The 25,293-nt window shown below is 41.4% G+C and overlaps 1 non-coding gene across 1 annotated transcript; it reads right to left on the bottom strand.

The window, feature by feature from the left end:
• Positions 1 to 24,589: 24,589 nt before the first annotated feature.
• LOC115106055 (U7 small nuclear RNA) lies at positions 24,590 to 24,642 on the bottom strand. The gene has a single exon (XR_003859972.1). It is a non-coding gene; the product is annotated as a U7 small nuclear RNA (small nuclear RNA).
• Between the last annotated feature and the right edge of the window lie 651 nt (positions 24,643 to 25,293).

Genomic DNA, 25,293 nt, shown 5'->3' with positions numbered 1-25,293 from the left:
TAGACACCACGTTTGCCCTCTCACTCCCCCTCATTTCCCGATCCATTTCTCCCCCCGCCACCATCTGCTGGGCCCGCAGCCATGATTAGAGCTCAGTGGCACAGCAGTGCCTGGTTGGGAGGTAGTGCTTTTAGACAAGCCCAACAGGTGACCTCCTAATTAGTCAGCACTCCAACCCCCTTGCTGGTCCGGCGCAGTGATCGCCGCTACCCACTGGTGCCCACCGCTGCCCTCTTCCCATGCGGTCGCCTCTCTCACCTGGCCAGCCACTAGCTTCCCGACGCCTCTGGCACGTTAGTGGAACGCAATGTTAGCGGGGCCCATTTAAAAGCACTCAGCAATAAGAGGATCTCCTCCCTGATCTTACCGGCATTCATCTGCTCTGCAGTCAGTCTTTGTTTGTTTTATGAAGCAGGAGTGGAATCCTTTAAACTGCGTTCTAAATCAAATAAATGTATTGGTCATGTACAGTGGTTCATCCTTTAAAAGTTGTGAGCTTGCACCGCGGGACGTAGAGGTATCGTCACAGCTTCAATGCTCCAGACCACAAGGGGGAGTTAGAGCACTCATTATGCAGTTGGGTCCCAAGGTTTTTATATGACCAATCATATTGAGTGGTTACAATGATGAATTTTAACGCTAGCCACCTGTCCCTGGGTGAAGATGGCTGACAAAATGTACAATTGAGAGGAATATGTTAGTTAATGACAAACGTTTGTGCATATTTTTTTGTCATAAAGTTAATTTAGGAAAATCGCTATTTAGCAAGTTATCTGACTAGCTAACGTTAGCCAGCTAGCTAGTGTTGGGAGAATGAATTTGTAATTCGTGTTGTTTAATATTTTAGGGACTCCTGAGAAAACCAGCAAACCAGGCAGTCGTCTTGTGAAACAATGGATGTAAAGAATCTAGCTAGCTAAAACATTTACTGCAAATTGAATGTACAATTGTGTAAGCTTGCCTTGCAATGCAGCTGAAGTAACATAAATAACTATGTACTTGCTTATTGTGTAGTGGAGGATAAAAATAACTGTATGCCTATGGATGTGTAGCTAGCTACAGTATGTAGCCGATCTGTGTATGGACCCTAAATCGGTGGTATGAACCTCAGCTATCATAGTTGTTGTATTACCTTCAAGTCTGAATGGCATTAATGAAGCCTATGTGTAACCGGTGTGAAATGGCTAGCTAGTTAGCGGGGTGATCGCTAATAGCGTTTCAATCGGTGACGTCACTCGCTCTGAGACCTTGTAGTAGTTCCCCTTGCTCTGCAAAAGCCTCATGTGTGCAGAGGGTCACTGGTTCGAACTTTATTGTGCCAGGGATGTAAGTCCTATATACATGAAATGTATTTCCACGCATGAGATTCCTACATTGTGGCCTGTACATTGAATATATTAATTGATCATGTACTCTTCCTTGGCAAATAAAGGTCAGGTTCAGGTATGAATCTCTGAGACATTATTTTTCAGTCATATCAAACTCCATTATTTGAATGATGCTGTGTCTGCATGTACATATTACAATTATACACTTCAACAGTGTTTACCACTCCTGCTCCTGGGACATCAATGATTGCACATTGTAACTATGCAATAGACTAGAAACATGATTGATTTGTAATTCATATATACAGAAAAAGAACTATGCATATCTAACTCCCTTCATCTACATTAATCTGAGGACACAGGATAGTATTTCAATGAGGTACTTATTTTCAACCAGTGGAGAATGTGAAACACTTTATTGAAAGAGGTTCATTATCCAAGTGTTATAAATACATAATAAATGTAAATGCATTATAATTATGATAATTGTAATATTATAAAAATACAAGTTCAATCTGTACTTCAATGCACATATGGTGTGCATTATAAAACGAGGAAGAAAGACAAGGTGGGGAGAGAGGTGTAGAAGACAGAAAAGGAAAGAGGACAGCATATGATTAATGAATTACAGTGCTACCCTAATATGCCCTCAGTTCATTACAATTGCGGTGTCTCCTAACCAGCCTTGGGCCCCCAGTTGGCCCGAAGGTTATCTTGAGAGCGGGTGAGGTGGCGATGATGGGACTGGCTTCCTCACGCACATCAAAACATACCTGCAGATGAGTGACAGATGGATAGAGAGAGAGTGACTAAGCCTTGTTTTTTTTATTCTAACACAGTCAGTCACTCTGGGACTACTACATATTTCAATGTAAAGCATTCTTTGCTTCACGGAAACATGGCTCACTGGAGAGACGCTATCGGAGGCGGTGCAGCCAGCGGGTTTCTCCACGCATCGCGCCGACAGAAACAAACATCTTTCTGGTAAGAAGAGGGGCGGGGGCGTATGCCTTATGGCTAACGAGACATGGTGTGATGAAAGAAACATACAGGAACTCAAATCCTTCTGTTCACCTGATTTAGAATTCCTCACAATCAAATGTCGACCACATTATCTACCAAGATCATTCTCTTCGATTATAATCACAGTCGTATATATCCCCCCCAAAGCAGACACATCGATGGCTCTGAACGAACTTTATTTGACTCTTTGCAAACTGGAATCCATTTATCCGGAGGCTGCATTCATTGTAGCTGGGGATTTTAACAAGGCTAATCTGAAAACAAGACTCCCTAAATTTTATCAGCATATCGATTGCGCAACCAGGGGTGGAAAAACCTTGGATCATTGTTACTCTAACTTCCGCGACGCATATAAGGCCCTGCCCCGCCCTCCTTTCGGAAAAGCTGACCACGACTCCATTTTGTTAATCCCTGCCTACAGACAGAAACTAAAAAAAGAAGCTCCCACGCTGAGGTCTGTCCAACGCTGGTCCGACCAAGCTGACTCCACACTCCAAGACTGCTTCCACAACGTGGACTGGGATATGTTTCGTATTGCGTCAGATAACAACATTGACGAATACGCTGATTCGGTGTGCGAGTTCATTAGAACGTGCGTTGAAGATGTCGTTCCCATAGCAACGATTAAAACATTCCCAAACGTGGATTGATGGCAGCATTCGCATGAAACTGAAAGCACGAACCACTGCTTTTAATCAGGGCAAGGTGACTGGTAACATGACCGAATACAAACAGTGCAGCTCTCCCTCCGCAAGGCTATCAAACAAGCTAAGCGTCAGTACAGAGACCAAGTAGAATCTCAATTCAACGGCTCAGACACAAGAGGTATGTGACAGTCAATCACGGACTACAAGAAGAAAACCAGCCCAGTCACGGACCAGGATGTCTTGCTCCCAGGCAGACTAAATAACTTTTTTGCCCGCTTTGAGGACAATACAGTGCCCCTGACACGGCCTGCAACGAAAACATGCGGACTCTCCTTCACTGCAGCCGAGGTGAGTAAGACATTTAAACGTGTTAACCCTCGCAAGGCTGCAGGCCCAGACGGCATCCCCAGCCGCGCCCTCAGAGCATGCGCAGACCAGCTGGCCGGTGTGTTTACGGACATATTCAATCAATCCCTATACCAGTCTGCTGTTCCCACATGCTTCAAGAGGGCCACCATCGTTCCTGTTCCCAAGAAAGCTAAGGTAACTGAGCTAAACGACTACCGCCCCGTAGCACTCACTTCCGTCATCATGAAGTGCTTTGAGAGACTAGTCAAGGACCATATCACCTCCACCCTACCTGACACCCTAGACCCACTCCAATTTGCTTACCGCCCAAATAGGTCCACAGACGATGCAATCTCAACCACACTGCACACTGCCCTAACCCATCTGGACAAGAGGAATACCTATGTGAGAATGCTGTTCATCGACTACAGCTCGGCATTCAACACCATAGTACCCCCCAAGCTCGTCATCAAGCTCGAGACCCTGGGTCTCGACCCCGCCCTGTGCAACTGGGTACTGGACTTCCTGACGGACCGCCCCCAGGTGGTGAGGGTAGGCAACAACATCTCCACCCCGCTGATCCTCAACACTGGGGCCCCACAAGGGTGCGTTCTGAGCCCTCTCCTGTACTCCCTGTTCACCCACGACTGCGTGGCCACGCACGCCTCCAACTCAATCATCAAGTTTGCCGACGACACAACAGTGGTAGGCTTGATTACCAACAACGACGAGACGGCCTACAGGGAGGAGGTGAGGGCCCTCGGAGTGTGGTGTCAGGAAAATAACCTCACACTCAACGTCAACAAAACTAAGGAGATGATTGTGGACTTCAGGAAACAGCAGAGGGAACACCCCCCTATCCACATCGATGGAACAGTAGTGGAGAGGGTAGCAAGTTTTAAGTTCCTCGGCATACACATCACAGACAAACTGAATTGGTCCACTCACACAGACAGCATCGTGAAGAAGGCGCAGCAGCGCCTCTTCAACCTCAGGAGGCTGAAGAAATTCGGCTTGTCACCAAAAGCACTCACAAACTTCTACAGATGCACAATCGAGAGCATCCTGGCGGGCTGTATCACCGCCTGGTACGGAGGGTAGTGAGGTCTGCACAACGCATCACCGGGGGCAAACTACCTGCCCTCCAGGACACCTACACCACCCGATGTTACAGGAAGGCCAGAAAGATCATCAAGGACAACAACCACCCGAGCCACTGCCTGTTCACCCCGCTATCATCCAGAAGGCGAGGTCAGTACAGGTGCATCAAAGCTTGGACCGAGAGACTGAAAAACAGCTTCTATCTCAAGGCCATCAGACTGTTAAACAGCCACCACTAACATTGAGTGGCTGCTGCCAACACACTGACACTGACACTGACACTGACTCAACTCCAGCCACTTTAATAATGGGAATTGATGGGAAATGATGTAAAATATATCACTAGCCACTTTAAACAATGCTACCTAATATAATGTTACATACCCTACATTATTCATCTCATATGCATACGTATATACTGTACTCTATCATCTACTGCATCCTTATGTAATACATGTATCACTAGCCACTTTAACTATGCCACTTTGTTTACATACTCATCTCATTTATATATATATATACTGTACTCGATACCATCTACTGTATCTTGCCTATGCTGCTCTGTACCATCACTCATTCATATATCTTTATGTACATATTCTTTATCCCCTTACACTGTGTATAAGACAGTAGTTTTGGAATTGTTAGTTAGATTACTTGTTGGTTATTACTGCATTGTCGGAACTAGAAGCACAAGCATTTCGCTACACTCGCATTAACATCTGCTAACCATGTGTATGTGACAAATAAAATGTGATTTGATTTGATTGATTTGATTTGATTTGGGACTACAACATATTTCAATGTAAAGCAGTTCTTTAATAATTCTTCCTGTTGACCCGACCAAGATACATGCTGTGCCCTCTGTGTCAGCCAGTTCAGATGCGGGAGGGGTTCACCAAAACAGCTGATATAATCTAGAGGATTTAGGGAGAAGGGGGAGAGGGATGAAGTGAAGAAGAGAGACTGTTATTGTGTGTGTGTGTGTGGTCTCACATGGTGTCCACACTAAGTGGCTACAGAGTACTTTATGCTGAAAAACAGACACATGGGGACAAATAAAAGAAGTTTGCATATACCTTAGCCAACTACATTTAAACTCAGTTTTCACAATTTGTGACATTTAATCCTAGTAAACATTCCCTGTTTTAGGTCAGTTAGGTCTTAGGTCACTTTATTTTAAGAGTGTGAAATGTCAGAATAATAGTAGAAAGTGATTTTTTTCAGCAGTGGCTTCTTCCTTGCTGAGTGGCCTTTCAGGTTATGTAGATATAGGACTCGTTTTACTGTGGATATACAGTGGGGCAAAAAAGTATTTAGTCAGCCACCAATTGTGCAAGTTCTCCCACTTAAAAAGATGAGAGAGGCCTGTAATTTTCATCATAGGTACAGTTCAACTATGACAGACAAAAGGAGGGGAAGAAACCCAGAAAATAACATTGTAGGATTTTTTATGAAATTATTTGCAAATTATGGTGGAAAATAAGTATTTGGTCACCTACAAACAAGCAAGATTTCTGGCTCTCACAGACCTGTAACTTCTTCTTTAAGAGGCTCCTCTGTCCTACACTCGTTACCTGTATTAATGGCGCCTGTTTGAACTTGTTATCAGTATAAAAGACACCTGTCCACAACCTCAAACAGTCACACTCCAAACTCCACTATGGCCAAGACCAAAGAGCTGTCAAAGGACACCAGAAACTTGTAAAATTGTAGACCTGCACCAGGCTGGGAAAACTGAATCTGCAATAGGTAAACAGCTTGGTTTGAAGAAATCAACTGTGGGAGCAATTATTAGGAAATGGAAGACACACAAGACCACTGATAATCTCCCTCGATCTGGGGCTCCATGCAAGATCTCACCCCGTGGGGTCAAAATGATCACAAGAACGCTGAGCAAAAATCCCAGAACCACACGGGGGGACCTAGTGAATGACCTGCAGAGAGCTGGGACCAAAGAAACAAAGCCTAACATCAGTAACACACTACGCCGCCAGGGACTCAAATCCTGCAGTGCCAGACGTGTCCCCCTGCTTAAGCCAGTACATGTCCAGGCCCGTCTGAAGTTTGCTAGAGAGCATTTGGATAATCCAGAAGAAGTTTGGGAGAATGTCATATGGTCAGATGAAACCAAAATATAACTTTTTGGTAAAAACTCAACTCGTCGTGTTTGGAGGACAAAGAATGCTGAGTTGCATCCAAAGAACACCATACCTACTGTGAAGCATGGGGGTGGAAACATCATGCTTTGGGGCTGTTTTTCTGCAAAGGGACCAGGACGACTGATCCGTGTAAAGGAAAGAATGAATGGGGCCATGAATGGTGCGATTTTGAGTGAAAACCTCCTTCCATCAGCAAGGGCATTGGAGATGAAACGTTGCTGGGTCTTTCAGCATGACAATGATCCCAAACACACCGCCCGGGCAACAAAGGAGTGGCTTCGTAAGAAGCATTTCAAGGTCCTGGAGTGGCCTAGCCAGTCTCCAGATCTCAACCCCATAGAAAATCTTTGGAGGGAGTTGAAAGTCCGTGTTGCCCAGCAACAGCCCCAAAACATCACTGCTCTAGAGGAGATCTGCATGGAGGAATGGGCCAAAATACCAGCAACAGTGTGTGAAAACCTTGTGAAGACTTACAGAAAAGTTTGACCGCCGTCATTACCAACAAAGGGTATATAACGAAGTATTGAGATAAACTTTTGTTATTGACCAAATACTTATTTTCCACCATAATTTGCAAATAAATTCATTACAAATCCTACAATGTGATTTTCTGGATTTTTTTTCTGGGTTTTGTCTGTCATAGTTTAAGTGTACCTATGATGAAAATTACAGGCCTCTCATATTTTTAAGTGGGAGAACTTGCACAATTGGTGGCTGACTAAATACTTTTTTGCCCCACTGTAGATACTTTTGTACCTGCTGTTTCCAGCATCTTCACAAGTTCCTTTGCTGTTGTTCTGGGATTGATTTGCACTTTTTGCACACAAAGTACGTTCATCTCTAGGAGACAGAACGTGTCTCCTTCCTGAGCAGTATGACGCTGCGTGGTCTCGTGGTACATTTACATTTAAGTCATTTAGCAGACGCTCTTATCCAGAGCGACTTACAAATTGGTTTGACATGTGGAACAGCCACTTGTTCTCCGGAAGGGATTGAACTGTACTTCCTCAGTGGTAGGGAGGCGAGCAGGCCAGAGGTTGAACGCAGTGCCCTTGTTTGGGTGTAGGGCCTGACTTGGAGGTTTGCACAGCTCCGTAGGCAAGCACCATGGTCTTGTAGCATCTCAACTGGAAGCCAGTGGAGAGAGCGGAGGAGCGGGTGTCTTGGGAAGGTTGAACACTTCGTTCTGGATGAGTTGTAGGGTTTAATGGCACAGGCAGGGAGCCCAGCCAACAGCGAGCTGCAGTAATCCAGACGGGAGATGACAAGTGCCTGGATTAGTTAGTGTTTATACTTGCGTACTATTGTTTTTACAGATGAACGTGGTACTTTCAGGCATTTGGAAATTGCTGCCAAGGATGAATCAGACTTGGAGGTCTCCAATTTTTTTCTGAGGTCTTTTGATTTTCCCATGATGTCAAGCACTGAGGCACTGAGTTTGAAGGTAGACCTTGAAATACATCCACAGGTACATCTCCAATTGACTCAAATGGTGTCCATTAGCCTATCAGAAGCTTCTAAAGCGATAATTTTCTGGGATTTTCCAAGCTGTTTAAAGGCACAGTCAACTTATTGTATGTAAACTTCTGACCCACTGGAATTGTGATTCAGTGAATTATAAGTGAAATAATCTGTCTGTAAATAATTGTTGGAAAAATGACTTGTGTCATGCACAAAGTAGATGTCCTAACCGACTTGCCAAAACTATAGTTTGTTAACAAGAAATTTGTGGAGTGGTTGAAAATCTAGTTTTAATGACTCCAACCTAAGCCTATGTAAACTTCTGACTTCAACTGTATGAATAGAAAATATGTATACAGCAGTAGTCTAGGTTGTTAAAGTGACCCGTGTTCAATGACTATGTATATAGGGCAGCAGTCTCTAAGGTGACCCCCATTGGCTCTGCCAGTATAAAGGACACATTTAACACATTAGGTGAAAAGAGGCCAGTTTGGTTGAGCCCATCAATGTCTTGTGAATTCATCCGATTTTTCGGAAAGCAGAGACTTAACAACTTCATTTAAACCCATGAAAAATAAATAAATAGCTATGCTGAAAAAACAATAGCTGTAAATAGTAACTTCTCAAGACATTTTCTTTCCTCATCAATCTACACACAATATCCAATAATGACAAAGCAAAAACAGGTTTTTATAAATTTTTCCAAATGTATTAAAAATGTAAACCGAAATATCACATTTACGTAAGTATTCAGACTCTTTGGGAGCGATTACAGCCTCAAGTCTTCTTGGTATGACGCTACAAGCTTGGCAAACCTGTATTTGGGGAGTGTCTCCCATTCTTCTCTGCAGATCCTCTCAAGCTCTGTCAGGATGGATGGGGAGCATCGCTGCACAGCTATTTTCAGGTCTCTGCAGAGATGAATGATTGGGTTCAAGTCCAGGCTCTGGCTGGGTCACTCAAGGACATTCAGAGACTTGTCCCAAAGCCACTGCTGCATTGTCTTAACCTATTAGAAGGTGAACCTTCACCCAAGTCTGAGGTCCAGAGTGTTCTGGAGCAAGTTTTCATCATGGATCTCTCAATACTTTTCTCCCTTCATCTTTCCATCGATCCTGACCAGTCTCAAAGTCCCTGCTGCTGAAAAACATCCCCACAGCATGATGATCCCACCACCATGCTTTACCATAGGGATGGTGCCAGATTCCCTCCATACGTGACGCTTGGCATTCAGGCTAAATAGTTAAATATTGGTATCATCAGACCAGATAATCTTATTACTCATGGTCAGAGTTCTTTAGGTGCCTTTTGGCAAACTCCAAGCGGGCTGTCTGGTGCCTTTTACTAAGGAGTTGCTCCTTCTGGTCACTCTACCATAAAGACTTGATTGGTGGAGTGCTGCAGAGACGGTTGTCCTTCTGGAAGGTTCTCCCATCTCCACAGAGGAACTCTGGAGCTCTGTCAGAGTGACCATCAGGTTCTTGGTCACCTCCCTGACCAAGGCACTTCTCCACTGATTGCTCAGTTTGAGGCCACTGTGTTCTTGGGGAACTTCAATACGGCAGAAATGTTTTGGTACCCTTCCCCAGATCTGTGCATACACAATCTTGTCTCAGAGCTCTACGGACAATTCCTTTGACCTCATGGCTTTGTTTTTGCTCTGACATGCTCTGTCTGTAGGACCTTATGTAGACAGGTGTGTGCCTTTCCAAATAATGTCCAATCAATTGAATTTATGACAGGTGGACACCAACAAAGTTGTAGAAACATCTCAAGAATGATCAATGGAAACAGGATGCACCTGAGCTCAATTTCAAGTATCATAGCAAAAGGGTTTGAATGCTTATGTAAATGTCTTATTTCAGTTTTTTATATGCAAACATTTCTTTAAACGGTTTTAGCTTTGTCATGATGGAGTATTGTGTGTAGTTCAATTTTAGAAAAATATGGAAAAGTAAAGGTTTCTGAATGCTTTCTAAATGACTGTATGTATGTACAGTACCAAATGTTTGGACACACCTACACATTCAAGGGTTTTTCTTTATTTTAACATTTTTTTACATTGTAGAATAATAGTGAAGACATCAAACTATGAAATAACACATATGGAATCATGTAACAAAAAAGTGTTAAACAAATACAAATATATTTTATATTTGAGATTCTTCAAATATCTACCCTTTGCCTTGATGACAGCTTTGCACACTCTTGGCATTCTCTCAACTAACTTCATGATGTAGTCACCTGGAAAGCATTTCAATTAACAGGTGAACTGGAATTTCTTTCCTTCTTAATGTGTTTGAGCCAATCAGTTGTGTTGTGACAAGGTAGGGGTGGTATACAGAAGACAGCCCTATTTGGTAAAAGATCAAGTCCATATTTATTTATTTTTTAATTCAACTTGATTTAACCACGAAGGCTAAGTTGAGAACAAGTTCTCATTTACAACTGCGACCTGGCCAAGATAAAGCAAAGCAGGGCAACACAAACTACAACACAGAGTTAAACATGGAATAAACAAACATACAGTCAATAATACAATAGAAAAGTCTACATACAGTGTGTGCAAATGAGGTAGGATAAGGGAGGTAAGGCAATAACTAGGCCATAGTAGCAAAATAATTACAATATACCAATTAAACACTGGAGTGATAGATGTGCAGAAGATGCATGTGCAAGTAGAGATACTGGGGTGCAAAGGAGCAAAATAAATAAATAACAGTGTGGGGATGAGGTAGTTGGTGGGCTATTTACAGATGGGCTATGTACAGGTGCTGTGAGCTGCTCTGACTGCTGGTGCTTAAAGCTATCATGGGAGATATGAGTCTCCAGTCATTGGCAGCAAAGTACTGGAAGGAAAGGAGGCCAAAGGAGGAGTTGGGTTTGGGGGTGACCAGTGAAATATACCTGCTGGAGCACGTGCTACGAGTGGGTGCTGCTATGGTGACCAGTGAGCTGAGGTAAGGAGGGGCTTTACCAAGCAAAGATTTACAGATGACCTGGAGCCAGTGGGTTTGGCGACGAGTATGAAGCGATGGCCAGCCAACGAGAGCGTACAGGTCGCAGTGGTAGGTAGTATATGGGGCTTTGGTTACAAAACGGATGGTACTGTGATAGACTGCATCCAATTTGCTGAGTAGAGTGTTGGAGGCTATTTTGTAAATGACATCGCCAAAGTCAAGGATCGGTAGGATAGTCAGTTTTACGAGGGTATGTTTGGCATTTGGATATCGTTTAGGACTTGAGCGTGGCTGAGGTGCACCCATGACCAGCTCGGAAACCAGATTGCATAGCAGAGAAGGTATGGTGGGATACGAAATGGTCGGTGATCTGTTTATTAACTTGGCTTTCGAAGACCATAGAAAGGCAGGGTGGGATAGATATAGGTATGTAGCAGTTTAGGTCTAGAGTGTCTCCCCCTTTGAAGAGGGGGATGACCGCGGCAGTTTTCCAATCTTTGGGGAGCTCAGATAATACGAAGAGAGGTTGAACAGGCTAGTAAAGGGGTTGCAACAATTTCGGCAGATAATTTCAGAAAGAGAGGGTCCAGATTGTCTAGCCCGGATGATTTGTAGGGGTCCAGATTTTGCAGCTCTTTCAGAACATCAGCTATCTGGATTTGGGTGAAGGAGAAATGGGGGAGGCTTGGGCAAGTTGCTGTGGGGAGTGTAGGGCAGTTGACCGGGGTAGGGGTAGCCAGGTGGAAAGCATGGCCAGCCGTAGAGAAATGCTTATTGAAATTCTCAATTATCGTGGTTTTATCGCAGGTGACAGTGTTTCCTAGCCTCAGTGCAGTGGGCAACTGGGAGGAGGTGCTTTTATTCTCCATGGACTTTACAGTGTCCCAGAACTTTTTTGAGTTTGTGCTACAGAATGCAAATTTATGTTTGATAAAGCTAGCCTTTGCTTTCCTAACTGCCTGTGTATATTGGTTCCTAACTTCCCTGAAAAGTTGCATATCGCGGGGGTCTATTTGATGCTAATGCAGTACACCACGGGATGTTTTTGTGCTGGTCAAGGGCAGTCAGGTCTGGTGAGAACCAAGGGCTATATCTGTTCCTGGTTCAACATTTTTTGAATGGGGCATGCTTGTTTAAGATGGTGAGGAAAGCACTTTTAAAGAATAACCAGGCATCCTCTACTGACAGAATGAGGTCAATATCCTTCCAGGATACCCGGGCCAGGTCGATTAGAAAGGCTTGCTTGCTGAAGTGTTTTAGGGAGCGTTTGACAGTGATGAGGGGTGGTCGTTTGACCGCATACCGATTACGGACGCAGGCAATGAGGCAGTGATCGCTGAGATCTTGGTTGACAACAGCAGAAGTGTATTTGGAGGGCAAGTTGGTTAGGATGATATCTATGAGGGTGCCCGTGTTAATGGATTTGGGGTTGTGCCTGTTAGGTTCATTGATAATTTGCGTGAGATTGAGGGCATCAAGCTTAGACTGTAGGATGGCCGGGGTGTTACATGTCCCAGTTTAGGTCACCTAGCAGCACAAGTTCTGAAGATACAGTAGATGGGGGGCAATTAATTCACATATGGTGTCCAGGGCACAGCTGGGGGCAGAGGTGGTCTATAACAAGTGGCAACGCTGAGAGACTTGTTTCTGGAAAGGTGATTTTTAAAAGTAGAAGCTCAAATTGTTTGGGTACAGACCTGGATAGTAAGACAGAACTCTGCAGGCTATCTCTGCAGTAGATTGCAACTCCACCCCTTTGGCAGTTCTATCTTGCTGGCAAATATTATAGTTAGGAATGGAAATTTCAGGGATTTTGGTGGTCTTCCTAACCCAGGATTCAGACACGGCTAGGACATCCGGGTTGGCAGAGTGTGCTTAAAGCAATGAATTAAACAAACTTAGGTAGGAGGCTTCTAATGTTAACATGCATGACGTGGAGCTAGGCACTGCAGGGCCTGTATTAACCTCTACATCACCAGAGGAACAGAAGAGGAGTAGGATAAGGGTAAAGGCTATAAGAACTGGTCGTCTCGTACGTTCGGAACAGAGAGTAAAAGGAGCAGGTTTCTGGGCACGATAGAATAGATTCAAGGCATAATATACAGACAAAAGAATGGTAGGATGTGAATACAGTGGAGGTAAACCTAGGCATTGAGTGACGATGAGAGAGATATTGTCTCTAGAAACATAATTTAAACCAGGTGAGGTCCCCGCATGTGTAGGAGGTGGAAGTAAAGGGATAGCAAAGGCATATTGAGCGGGGCTAGAGGCTCTACAGTAAAATAAGACAATTATCCCTAACCAAAACAGCAATGGACAAGGCATATTGACATTAGGGAGAGGCATGCATAGCCGAGTGATCATAGGGGTCCAGTGAGTAGCTAGGCGAGCTGCTTCAAAGATTTCAGGTAACAGACACGTCTCAACATCAACTGTTCAGAGGACACTGTGTGAATCAGGCCTTCATGGTCAAATTGTTGCAAAGAAACAACTACTAAAGGACCCCAATAAGAAGAAGAGACTTGTAGGACCAAGAAACACGATCAATGGACATTAGACCGGTGGAAATTTGTCCTTTGGTCTGGAGTCCAAACTGGAGATTTTTTGTTCCAACCACTATGTCTTTGTGAGATGCGGTATGGATGAACGGATGATCTCCACATGTGTATTTCCCACCGTAAAGTACGGAGGAGGTGGTGTTATGGTGTGGCGGTGCTTTGCTGGTGACACTGTCTGTGATTTATTTAGAATTCAAGGCACCCTTAACCAGCATCGCTACTACAGCATTATGCAGCGATACACCATCCCATCTGATTTTAGCTTCGTGGGACTATCATTTGTTTTTCAAGTTTGATGGAAAAGCATTCCAGGAAAAGCTGGTCGAGAGAATACCAAGAGTGTGCAAAGCTGTCATCAAGGCATAGGGTGGCTATTTGAAGAATCTCAAATATAAAATATATTTATATTTTTTAAACACTTTTTTGGTTACTACATGATTCCATATCTGTTATTTCATCATTTTGATGTCTTCACTATTATTCTACAATGTAGAAAATAGTTTATTTTTTTAAGTAAAGGAAAACCCTTGAATGAGTAGGTGTTATAAAACTTTTGACCGGTAGTGTATATTCCAGTCATACTTTATCAATAGCCTTTTCAAAGTCAGCTATGAATACCAGGCCTGGTTTACCAGATCTTTCATAGTGTTCTATTGTTTCCAGTACTTGTCTGATATTATCTCCAATGTATCATCCATGTAAAAGAAATGTCTGATTAGGATGAATAATATCAGACAATACTTTTTAAATTCTATGCGCTATGCATTTTGCTATAATTGTTCCATTACAACACTGAAGTGTAAGGGGCCTACAATGTTTTAAATGGACTAGATCTCTATTTAGTAATAGTGAAATCAGACCTTCTTGTTGAGCATCTGATAATCTACCATTTTTATAGGAGTGGTTAAACATGCTAATAACGATCCTCTGAGTACATCAAAAAAGGTTTGATATGCATCAAGTGCCATCCAGCCCAGGAGTTTTCGTGGACTTAAAGGTTTTAATTGCATTAATAAGTTCCTCCTCTGTAATTTGGCCTTCATATTAGTCTTTCTGTACAGCTGTTAATTTGACATTATTTGACATAATCCTTAAAATTAACTTTGTTTAGTGGAGATGGAGAAAACTGAAATGAAAACATGTGCTTAAAGTACCAAATATTGTTTGGTGAATCATGGGTGACTCCATATTTTGTAGCAAGTTTATTATTTTTGGTATCATTTCTATGTTGAAGATTTTAAAAAGAATTTGGTGTATTTTTTCCCATATTCCATATAGTTTGCTTTATTTTTATAATATATTACACTTGATCTTTCACTTGAATAAGTTCCTCAAGTTCTTTTTGTTTTTCCTCTGGTACAGTTTGAATTGCTATCTATATGTACTGTTACTACCTCTATTTCCGTTAATATAAACTCTTTTGACCTAAATTGCTTTTGGTTTTAGATGAGTATGGCATTGCATGGCTTCTAAAGGAACATTTAAAAGTGTCCCATACAATATGGGGATCTGCTGTACCTATGTTATGTTGGAAAAACATAACATCATTATTCTTTCCTGGTTAAAAACAAGTTTTCATCCAATCATGCGCCCACGCAAAAATTCTGTCGGAGTAATGTTTATGACAATTATTTTATGGGGCGACCGCATTCTGCCCCCTATCAACTTTTTAATAACTTTTGGTGTCAGTGAGAATGACATAAGAAAGTAGTCGACTAGCTTGATTGAGCCTCTGCCATGTAGGTCAGGATATTTAAACATCCATATACCCACTAGTTCCAATATATCCATGATGTTCATGATTTCCTTAAGTGCATGAGAGTGTAATGTGATTTAATTTATGGTACATTGAGTTATTTAAAACCGTATTATAATCTCCCACCATAATAATACAGTCTTGTACTGCTTGTAGGCTTGATTATTATATATATATATATATATAAAGCGTGGGTCATCATTTGGACAATCTAGGTTAATGAGTCAAATCTGTTTATGGTCCATCTACATTGCGGCTTTGTTTGGACAATTTGCACATTCGAATCAAAATTATTATTTATTAATATCATCACCTCCTTTGAGTTTCCTTTCCCATGGGAGAAGTATATTTCGGCTCCCCCAGTCCTTTTTCCACACAACTTCATCTAAAATTGTTGAATGAGTTTTCTGTAAATAATAGATACTATATTCCTTCTCTGTAACGATCTTCGTCTTCATCGGATGAGGAGTAGGAAGGATCGGACCAAAACGCAGCGTGGTAAGTGTCCATGATTATTTATTATAACAGAACACAAAAAATACAAAACAACAAAGTGAATGTAAGAAATTAATATCGAAACAGTCCTGAAAGGTGAAAACACAAAACAGGAAACAACCCACAAACACCAGGTGGGAAAAGGCTTCCTAAGTATGGTTCTCAATCAGAGACAACGATAGACAGCTGCCTCTGATTGGCAACCATACCAGGCCAAAAGCATAGAAAAGAAAACATAGAAAAACAACATAGAATGCCCACCCCAACTCACACCCCGACCAAACCCAAAATAGAGACATAAAAAAGGAACTAAGGTCAGGGTGTGACATTCTCTTTTAACCAGGTAAATACTGATCATCTTATCTTATTATCTGCTATGGAATCAATCAATTGTCGTGGAAAATCTACACAGGGACATTCAAAGTCAATCTTAAATTAGTCATTGATTATTAACAGGAAGCTGGAGAGGTCACAGTCGAACTTAAATGCATAAAGTATCGGTCTGAAGTGAGCTCCCCCAGGGCAGTCCCATTAGTTCTCTTACAGTATATACTGCTTACACAGACAAGTTACATTTGCATGATTTAGTTTATTCATCATTCATAATTAATTAATCATTAACGTTTGGTTCATGCATGTGACCGACCATTACATCACGAGGCTTCTTCTCTCCAAGCTGAGATCTTGAAACTGTGGTATCCCTTTTGTTCTCAAAACAAGGTTCTGGGCGTGCTACCAAATTGCCGATACTGATAGTGAGGATTCCTCCCAGGCACGTTCAATCAGTCACTTGCATGAACATAGAAATTGGTTATTAGAAAAGCACAAACATAACATTTTCCATCACACTATCTTTTCAGACTGTTAGAATATTTATCTGGTCAATATGTCAGTGTATTATGTCTGTTGTTTGTAACAGTGTGTTATATGTGAAAATGTGATTGCATTATAATTGTATTTTAATGTTTAAGGACTCTTGGAAGATCCTTGAAAAAGAGCACATAGTGCCACCTACAGAACAGAAGCAGAATTGAACTGCGTACTCCATCAGTCCTTGCATCCTTAGCCGTCAATGAATTTAAGAGTGATTACATTTCTCCAGCCTCATCCCTCAGCTTTTTTAGCGAAATGGTGGCGGGGAGTACACTTTGCTATCATTTCAACTTCTGATTGGTCATTTAAATGGCTTCAGAGAGTGCATAAAGCATAATGTGACCATGTAGAATCACTCCCTTTCAGAAACATCCCACCAATAGTTGTTTTATCTCGCTGTCGTGTGTAATTAAAGTTGCCTATATACTCATTTTCAGATGAGAGCTCGAATTAATGTTAGCAGTAGTGTTTCTTTACATTTATGTTTCGATCAAGTCATTAAGTTAAAAACATTGTTTATTTGATAACATTTTAACCACGTCATGTCCTCCTCATCTCCATTTCCTGCTTCAACATTTTCCACTGCCTCTGTATAGAAAACTTGCTGGACAGCCCTGATCCTCACTACATCGACCTCCTTCACCCTGAAAGGGTACTCAAGGACTCGGAACGTGATTCCCACCACAATTGCAGCATCGTACACGCTCTGACTCTTCAACAACATATTTCTTCAGCCTGCACACAATTGACACAGTGTGTCCAAACGTTTTACAATTCTAGCATTGAGGTGGCTTGTACACAAACGCTTTCAAATAATATATTATATACCCCAACTTTACATGCGTTGGGAGCTCTTCCTCAAACAACTGTAAATCCGCTAGACTTTCCTCCCTTTTCCCATCCACCACACGGGTCAAAGGACGTGCATCCACCACTCCTGGAATTCTCCCACCGAGCAACAGCCCCAATATTCAACGGAACGCCAGAGATATCATCTTAAACCAGCGCCCTGCTCTGAGAATCCATGCTCTACACTTCATATGACACTGATTCACATGGTTAACTTGTTGAGCCATAATGCCTTCTCCTTCTGTTCTTCTGACACACAGGAAATCAAAACAAAACTACTCTTGGTCACTTTGACCGACTCCACCTTTCCTAATGCAACATAATTGTTGACGAATCGCAATCCAACAACAAACTGATTTTCATTTCCGACTTCAGCCCTTTTTCATCATTCTTCTTTATCACTGTCTTCCATTAATTTCTACCATCTCAGCTCGATGCGTCATCAAACTCAAATGGTGCTTCCACTTCCGCCATTGCTCATCGAAGTAAGCCCTGTTATGGTGCATTTCCACCACCTACTATACTGGCATATTTCATTCTGAAATATCAGTGACATAATATTACATTTTGTGTTGTTGAAATGTTAAGAAATGTTGGGGTGTATTCACTTGGGGTGTATTCTTGCACATCGTAGCAAATCATAGCAAAGCGTAGGAAAACGTTTTGCAATGAAAACGAGAGTTTCTTATTGTACAAGTTCAGGTACATGTTACGTTTGTTGGATGAATTAGACCAAGGTGCAGCGTGGTAGGAAAACATTTTATTTTTTCTAAAATGAACACAGAAAAACAACAAAATACAAAACAAACGTAAAGTTCTGCAGGCTACACAGCACCTATAAAAAATCAAGATCCCACAAACTAAAGGGGGGAAAAAAAGGCTGTCTAAGTATGATCCCCAACCAGAGACAACGATAGACAGCTGCCTCTGATTGGGAACCATACCAGGCCAAACAAAGAAATAGGAAAACTAGAATGCCCACCCAAATCACACCCCGACCTAACTAAATAGAGAAATAAAAAGGCTCTCTAAGGTCAGGGTGTGATAGTACGTCCCTACTGTCAAGTTGTCAGGTGTTGAGCCGTCAAGAATGATAATTTAAATGACTTAGCCTACTGTACAAACACAATCGTTCCACCTCTATTTGTGTAATAACACAGTTGTTCTTATTTGGCCCTCTGGGGTAATAAGCCGTTTTTAATGAGATCTGTGGAAATTAATCCCTCCCTTCACCTAAACTTCACCTATTCATTATATTAAAATGCCCAGTGGATAATACAACGGTGTCAAAAACGAGTGAGTAGAGAATACAGCATGACTAGCATACAGAATAGGATTGGGCCTCAGAAATGCCTTGAAATAAAACTTTGTTAGAGATGTTCAAAGAACTCAGAGCTCATCTTCTCACAAACACCACCTGAGAGACTCACTCATATCCATTTTAGCCCCATCTCTTTCCCATAATCACACACTGTCTGTGCGTAATGGAGGGGGGAGGAGGGTGGTGATGGAGGAGTGGTGAGGGTGGGAGGCAGGAAAGGGCCAGGGAACATCTGGGGCATTTCGACGAGCTACTTGTCTGTGTTTGCCAGACAGTGCATCTCTGAGCCAGCGGTGCAGGTGGGAGTCTGACAGGCAGGCAGATTATCTTCAAGGCAGCTCCAGCAGACCCCAGGTCCAACACTGAAAGAGCCATCAGCAGGACAATGGCCGTGTGTCAAAAGGCACCCTGTTTCCTACAGTATGTTACTTTTAACCAGAGCCTTATGGGACATGGTCAAAAGTACTGTACTTAATAGGGAATAGGGTGCCATGCGGGGCTCAGAATCCGTTTGCTGCCTCTGTGTGTTCCCTTCCTGCCTAGGCTTTAGAGGTGACGCACAGTCTCCACTTTGATTTCCCAGGCAGAGCTCTGTCTTAGACTGTCACAGCACAGCCAGCCTGTGTGAGTACCATACGAAAGGTTGGTGTTTCTGATCATTCCCCGTCTGGCTGGGCCAGGAGATCCAGCATGATGCTTAATTGATAAAGAGAGAGGATAAACCTGTCAGGGGAGAGTAGAGAGTAGGAGAGGAGAGGTTCCTTCTCTCTGGAGTCGTTCCACCTCAAAGCACAAGAAGGAGGATTTCAACAGCAACCATCTCAGATTGTTCTGAAATATTTTTTCTAGCTAGAAACAGATCGTATTAGCATTCCTGAAACATTATTTTGTTGAAATAGAATTTTATCTCTAAGAAATTAAGCTAATTGATTGCACCCAAATAGGCCATTTTAATTTATAGGATTCATACAAACTTCAATAAATATAATCGTCAGAGTGGCGAAAGGTTAGTCATTTTTTTACATTCAGCATCACTGCGTCAAGGGATATAGAGTAGTCATTCTAACAAAGATAACTACATATATATTTGTGTGTCCCTGAAAATAATCTGAATTCATGTAAACATTACAGTTTTGAAAACACTACTTGCCCTAAAAAGGGGTCTCTTGGCACAATTTACAGGTTAAGTTAAGCCGCCTATACATTTCTGTACTGGATTAAATATCATCACTACCTTCATAAAACCTTCTTTTTTTTTACCTAACTTGCTTACCACTTTTGACCAAACAATGTATTTTCTTCATGAGCAAAAGCTATTGTTGTTCTATCCAAAGTTACAAAGAAATTGTTGTGATCCATTGAATAAACACAAGAGACCAGAAAATGGATAAAGGGGTGTGTCGGCAGTAGCAGAAACAGCGGCATCTACTGGGCAAAACCACACTAATTTATAGTAGAGCACTGATACTGTATACCAGTTGTTGGGGTGGGATTGGCGTGGGGTGTGTGTGTGTGTGTGTGGGTTCAAAGGTGGCTTTTGATCATGTTATTGGATTCCTCATGTTATTGGATTCCTCATGTTATTGGATTCCTCATGTTATTGGATTCCTCATGTCTTACTCAACGGTAGGAATAAGTTTGGTACAAATCGGATGTTGGGCACTATCTTTGTTGAATAATTCTGGAAATTCTATACATTTAAAAAAAATACTTGCAGTGGTCAGGGAATGTTAGAAATAAAATAACATAAAGATCAATGTATCAAAATAAACAACAAAATAATTGTATACTTGAATTTTGTCATGTATTTAATTAAAATACATGTATTTTGTATTTTAAAACACAAAAATAGATTTACAAGTAGCTGGACTGAACAGCAAGAACATTCTCAGTAAATGTTAAAATTTTGTTTTGCTTGCTATGAGTGTGAAATGTTTAAGCAATAAGGCACGAAGGGGTGTGGTATATGGCCAATATACCATGGCTAAGGGATGTTCCTACGCACGACGCAACACAGAGTGCCTAGATACAGCCCTTAGTTATGGTACAGTGGCCATATACCACAACCACCAGAGGTGCCTTATTGCTATTATAAACTGGTTATCAACATAATTAGAGCAGTAAAAATACATGTTTTGTCATACCCGTGGTATACAGTCTGTATAGCCAATCAGCATTCAGGGCTCAAACCACCCAGTTTATAATGTTTTTTATCTACCCTAGTTGAGCAGGTCACTCTGGATAAGACTGTCTGCTAAATGACCAAAATGTAAATGTATATATGAAAATTAACATACCAAAATTAACAGTAAAACACACTGTATATTTTTCAGGGCGAAGCTCATTAAAATGATACTCAGCATGCTTTGCAATTGTTCATTTTTACACATACATTTAGTTATTTTAGCAGACGCTTTTATCACCCCATAGTGCCATCAGACTTCTGAGACCAATGCATGGGGTAAGGGGGGCCACAAAATGTGAACCGCTATTAAAATGGTATAGAAATGACAGTATTTTGAAAAATCTAAATACATTGGAGTGTATTTCAACCCAGTGCAATTCAAATGACAAAATACTCAGAAATCATTAAAATACGTATTTCAAATACACTGCCCATCATCGCCAGTGGTAAACAATCAGCTGAATACAATAGCAAATTTGTTTAACACCAAGCAAATACATCGGCTGAATACAGATTGGCAATAGTGAGTATATAAACAACAATCTGAGAGGACTGGCAAAACAATGCAGCACCAGCTGCGCCACTAATACAATCATCCGGCAGAAAATGTAAATAGTGTTGGTAACCCATATTTATCATTTAAAGAAGTGAATGTCCCGTTTCATGTGGCTGATTAGAGCCTGTTTCTATATAAAAGGATAGTGAAGTTTACCATCAATACAAATACTCCCAGATCACTTTTCAAAATAACAGAGATTCTCAGCTGCCACTTAAGGGGCCATAGAGAGTAAAACTGTGCAGTGGACCATCTCTGGCTAGTGAAAAGGATATGCACTGCCAGACCATTTCTGAACACTGGCAACCAGAAGCATGGGAATGATGTGGCTGGCTCTGTAGGTGTCTTGAATAAGGAACATGAATGATTACTTGCCAGTCATATGCAGGCTTGGGACCCCATAATGTCATAGTGGAATGATGTTTTTAGACATTTTATGAATACTTTCTGAAGGCACTGTAAATAGATAACATCTGGACAACAAACACCCCAAAAACAGTATGTCTGGCCTTATTTACGCAACAGTTTTATTATGAGAACAGACAAATGGCGACGAGTTCAGTTAACTTTGTCACAGCATATACAAAAAGTAAGAGTTTAAATGGCTTCTAACCTCACAGTGCATTTACATTTTGCGAGTAGTAGTAGCACACTTTGTCACTTTTACAACCACAGCCACATTTCCCAGGATTTCATGTGCCAAATTATTTTTAATGTGCATATACCACAGCTACAGTTAAATAAATCATCCAACAAAATGTAAGCAGGAAATGTTGCACTGTCTACACTGACATGAGAGGCAATTTAGCCCATATATCTGAATAATGAATATATCGTGTACTTATTTTAAACATCCTTTTAACCTCAAACTCTGATGCCCTCTGGTGGCCTTTTCTAAGCGACACATAATATTGTACACTACCCTCATAAAGTACATTTCGGTTTCAAAACTATAAGTCTTACAAACACATGCTTAATACTGTTAGAAAGGTAAGAACTGGGGTTCTGATCAATGTGACTACTACAATACTTATTTTCCACCATAATTTGCAAATAAATTCATTTTAAAAATCCTACAATGTGATTTTCTGGATTTTTTTTCTCATTTTGTCTGTCATAGTTGAAGTGTACCTATGATGAAAATTACAGGCCTCTCTCATCTTTTTAAGTGGGAGAACTTGCGCAATTGGTGGCTGACTAAATACTTTTTTGCCCCATTGTATATATCCATTAACTTTTTTTATTGTAACCAATGAGCTAGATCAAAAGTACATGTGGAGGATGCATACAATTTAATGTGGATGGAGAAGGAAATGCATTGCTAAACAATGACCATCAGGTTGTACCCTTTCCATGCATATTAACTGTTTGCACTTTTGGTGACTTTGGTACGCCCCAAACTCGCCGGACCCAGTACCGGGTCCAAAACAACCACTCAGAGTTTAACAGGTTAAAACATGTGATCTAAATGCTATTTTTTTCAGGACACTGAACCATGGCTCCTGTTCATTAGAGGTCAAAGTGTTTCACTCCCATGAGTCCAGCCGTGACGCCTGTGTCATTCCCACCTACAGTTGTCCTGGCTCAACTAAAACTCCCCACTGCAATATCTGCACCCACGACAGAGGGCCACCGGATCCCGAAACTGCATATAGAATCCCAGTTTAATGACAAAACATCTATTGCAATCCCTTTCAAGTAGAATACGTTACATCTACATTACAACACACTTGACAGCTTAACACATGGAATGTTGCAATGTATTCAATGTTTTACATTCGGCATGCATTTGTTGTGCAACATGAAATAAATATAATGTGGAAAATAAACACTTCTCTGTTCTACATTATGCGTCAAATCATTCTGACCGCAATAGCTAACTCCTCCATATGGACTGCGCTCCAACCATTAATTCATATTTATATGTCGTTTCACATCGCTTGGTGGGTTTAAAATGTTTAATTTGGCTCAGGGCCATTAAACAATTATGCTAAAGTGCCTTTATTCGGGTAACTGCCAAAATAAAGGAAACACCAACATAAATAAAGGTCTAAATTCAATCAGATCAAGTGTTAAACGTAAAGAAGGCTGCATAGGATTTCTCTTAATGTGATTCCATGCTGCAAATGGCAATGTCAGTTTTAGGTATAATGCTGCGAGCCGCTTGTGGATTTGACAGCTTTAACGCAGCCCCGCCTTTGACACCATCAACACATTATCTATGAGGATTTCTGCTAAAGTGGATCTGATTGAATCAGGCCCAAAGTGTCTTAATGAGGCATTGGGTCACAACAAGCCAGAACAGCTTCAATTCACCTTGGTATTGATTCTACAAGCGTCGGGTACTGCAACCCCATTCTTCCACGAGAAAGTCCATCATTTGGTGTTTTGTTGGTGGTGGTGGTGGTGGTGGTGGTGGTGGTGGTGGTGGTGGAAAACGCTGTCTCAGGCACCACCACAGAATCTCCCGTAAGTGTTCATTTAGTTGAGATCTGGTGACTGAGATGGCTATGGCATATTATTTACATTGTTTTCATGCTCATCAAACCATTCAGTGACAACCTGTACTCTGTGGATGGGGGCATTGTCATCGTATGGGGGCATGGCAATCATAGATAAAATAATGGGAAAAATCATTTATACATGACCCTAAGCATGCCCACATAAAAAAAAGACTATAGTATACTATTGTATAAATACTACAGTGTTCACTGTAGTGTTTTTGCGTACTTTACTGTAGTCCGCAAAACACTACAGTGAATACTGTAGTATTTACTGTCCTATTTACTGTAGTGTACTGTAGTATTTACAGTAAACTATAGTATGAATAATGTAGTAAATTAAAAAATGTAGTATAAGCTATAGTAATTCATGTAATATTTTTCTTGATTGTAATATACTGTAGAGTTAACTGTAGTGTTTTTGCAGACATTACTGTAGTATTTACTATAGTGCGAAATAGAAATGGAGGCTTTCTCCTTCAGGAAACCTACTGGATAAATACTTAAAGAGCACATTTTCCATCTTCTGCAGGCAGGCAGGTGAACAGAACAGAACAGAACAGAACAGTGCTTCTGCTCTTTTCTATAACCTATAGGGAACACAATATACGGTCTATACTTGGCATGTAGGTTTCTCAGTTATGAGTGGCACAGATTTCAATATGGGGAGGGGAATGGGAAGGGCATATGTTAATAAAATAAAGTAGTTTTTAATAAAGTTTTAAAAAGTGTAGTGTTTTTTCGGACTGTAGTGTTGTTGCGGACATTATTGTAGTATTTACTACAGTTTTTTTTGCCGATAATACTGTAGTACGTACTATAGTATTCTACGGTATATTACAACATTCTATAGTAAGTACTTGTGGTGCTGTAATGGCCAAACCCTCTTACCACGCCCTTCACGCACCTTCCCAGCTCCTTCCCAGTTAGAAAGCTAATAGAGCCGGGCTGAGTTCATTACTCAATCGAGTGTTTGGTTGAGATCTGGTGACTGAGATGGCCATTGCATATAATTTACATTGTTTTCATGTTCATCAAACCATTCAGTGACAACCCATGCTCTGTGGATGGGTGCAATGTCATCCTATGAGGGCATAGCATTCGTGCTGTGGGGATGTTTTTCAGCGGGAGGGTCTGGGAGACTAGTCAGGATCGAGGCAAAGATGAAC

The sequence above is a fragment of the Oncorhynchus nerka genome, linkage group LG22 (genome assembly GCF_034236695.1).
Source record: "Oncorhynchus nerka isolate Pitt River linkage group LG22, Oner_Uvic_2.0, whole genome shotgun sequence".
In the NCBI taxonomy this organism is placed as follows: domain Eukaryota; kingdom Metazoa; phylum Chordata; class Actinopteri; order Salmoniformes; family Salmonidae; genus Oncorhynchus; species Oncorhynchus nerka.
The sequence above is the reverse complement of the archived record's forward strand: the minus strand, read 5'-3'. Positions and strand labels throughout refer to the sequence as shown.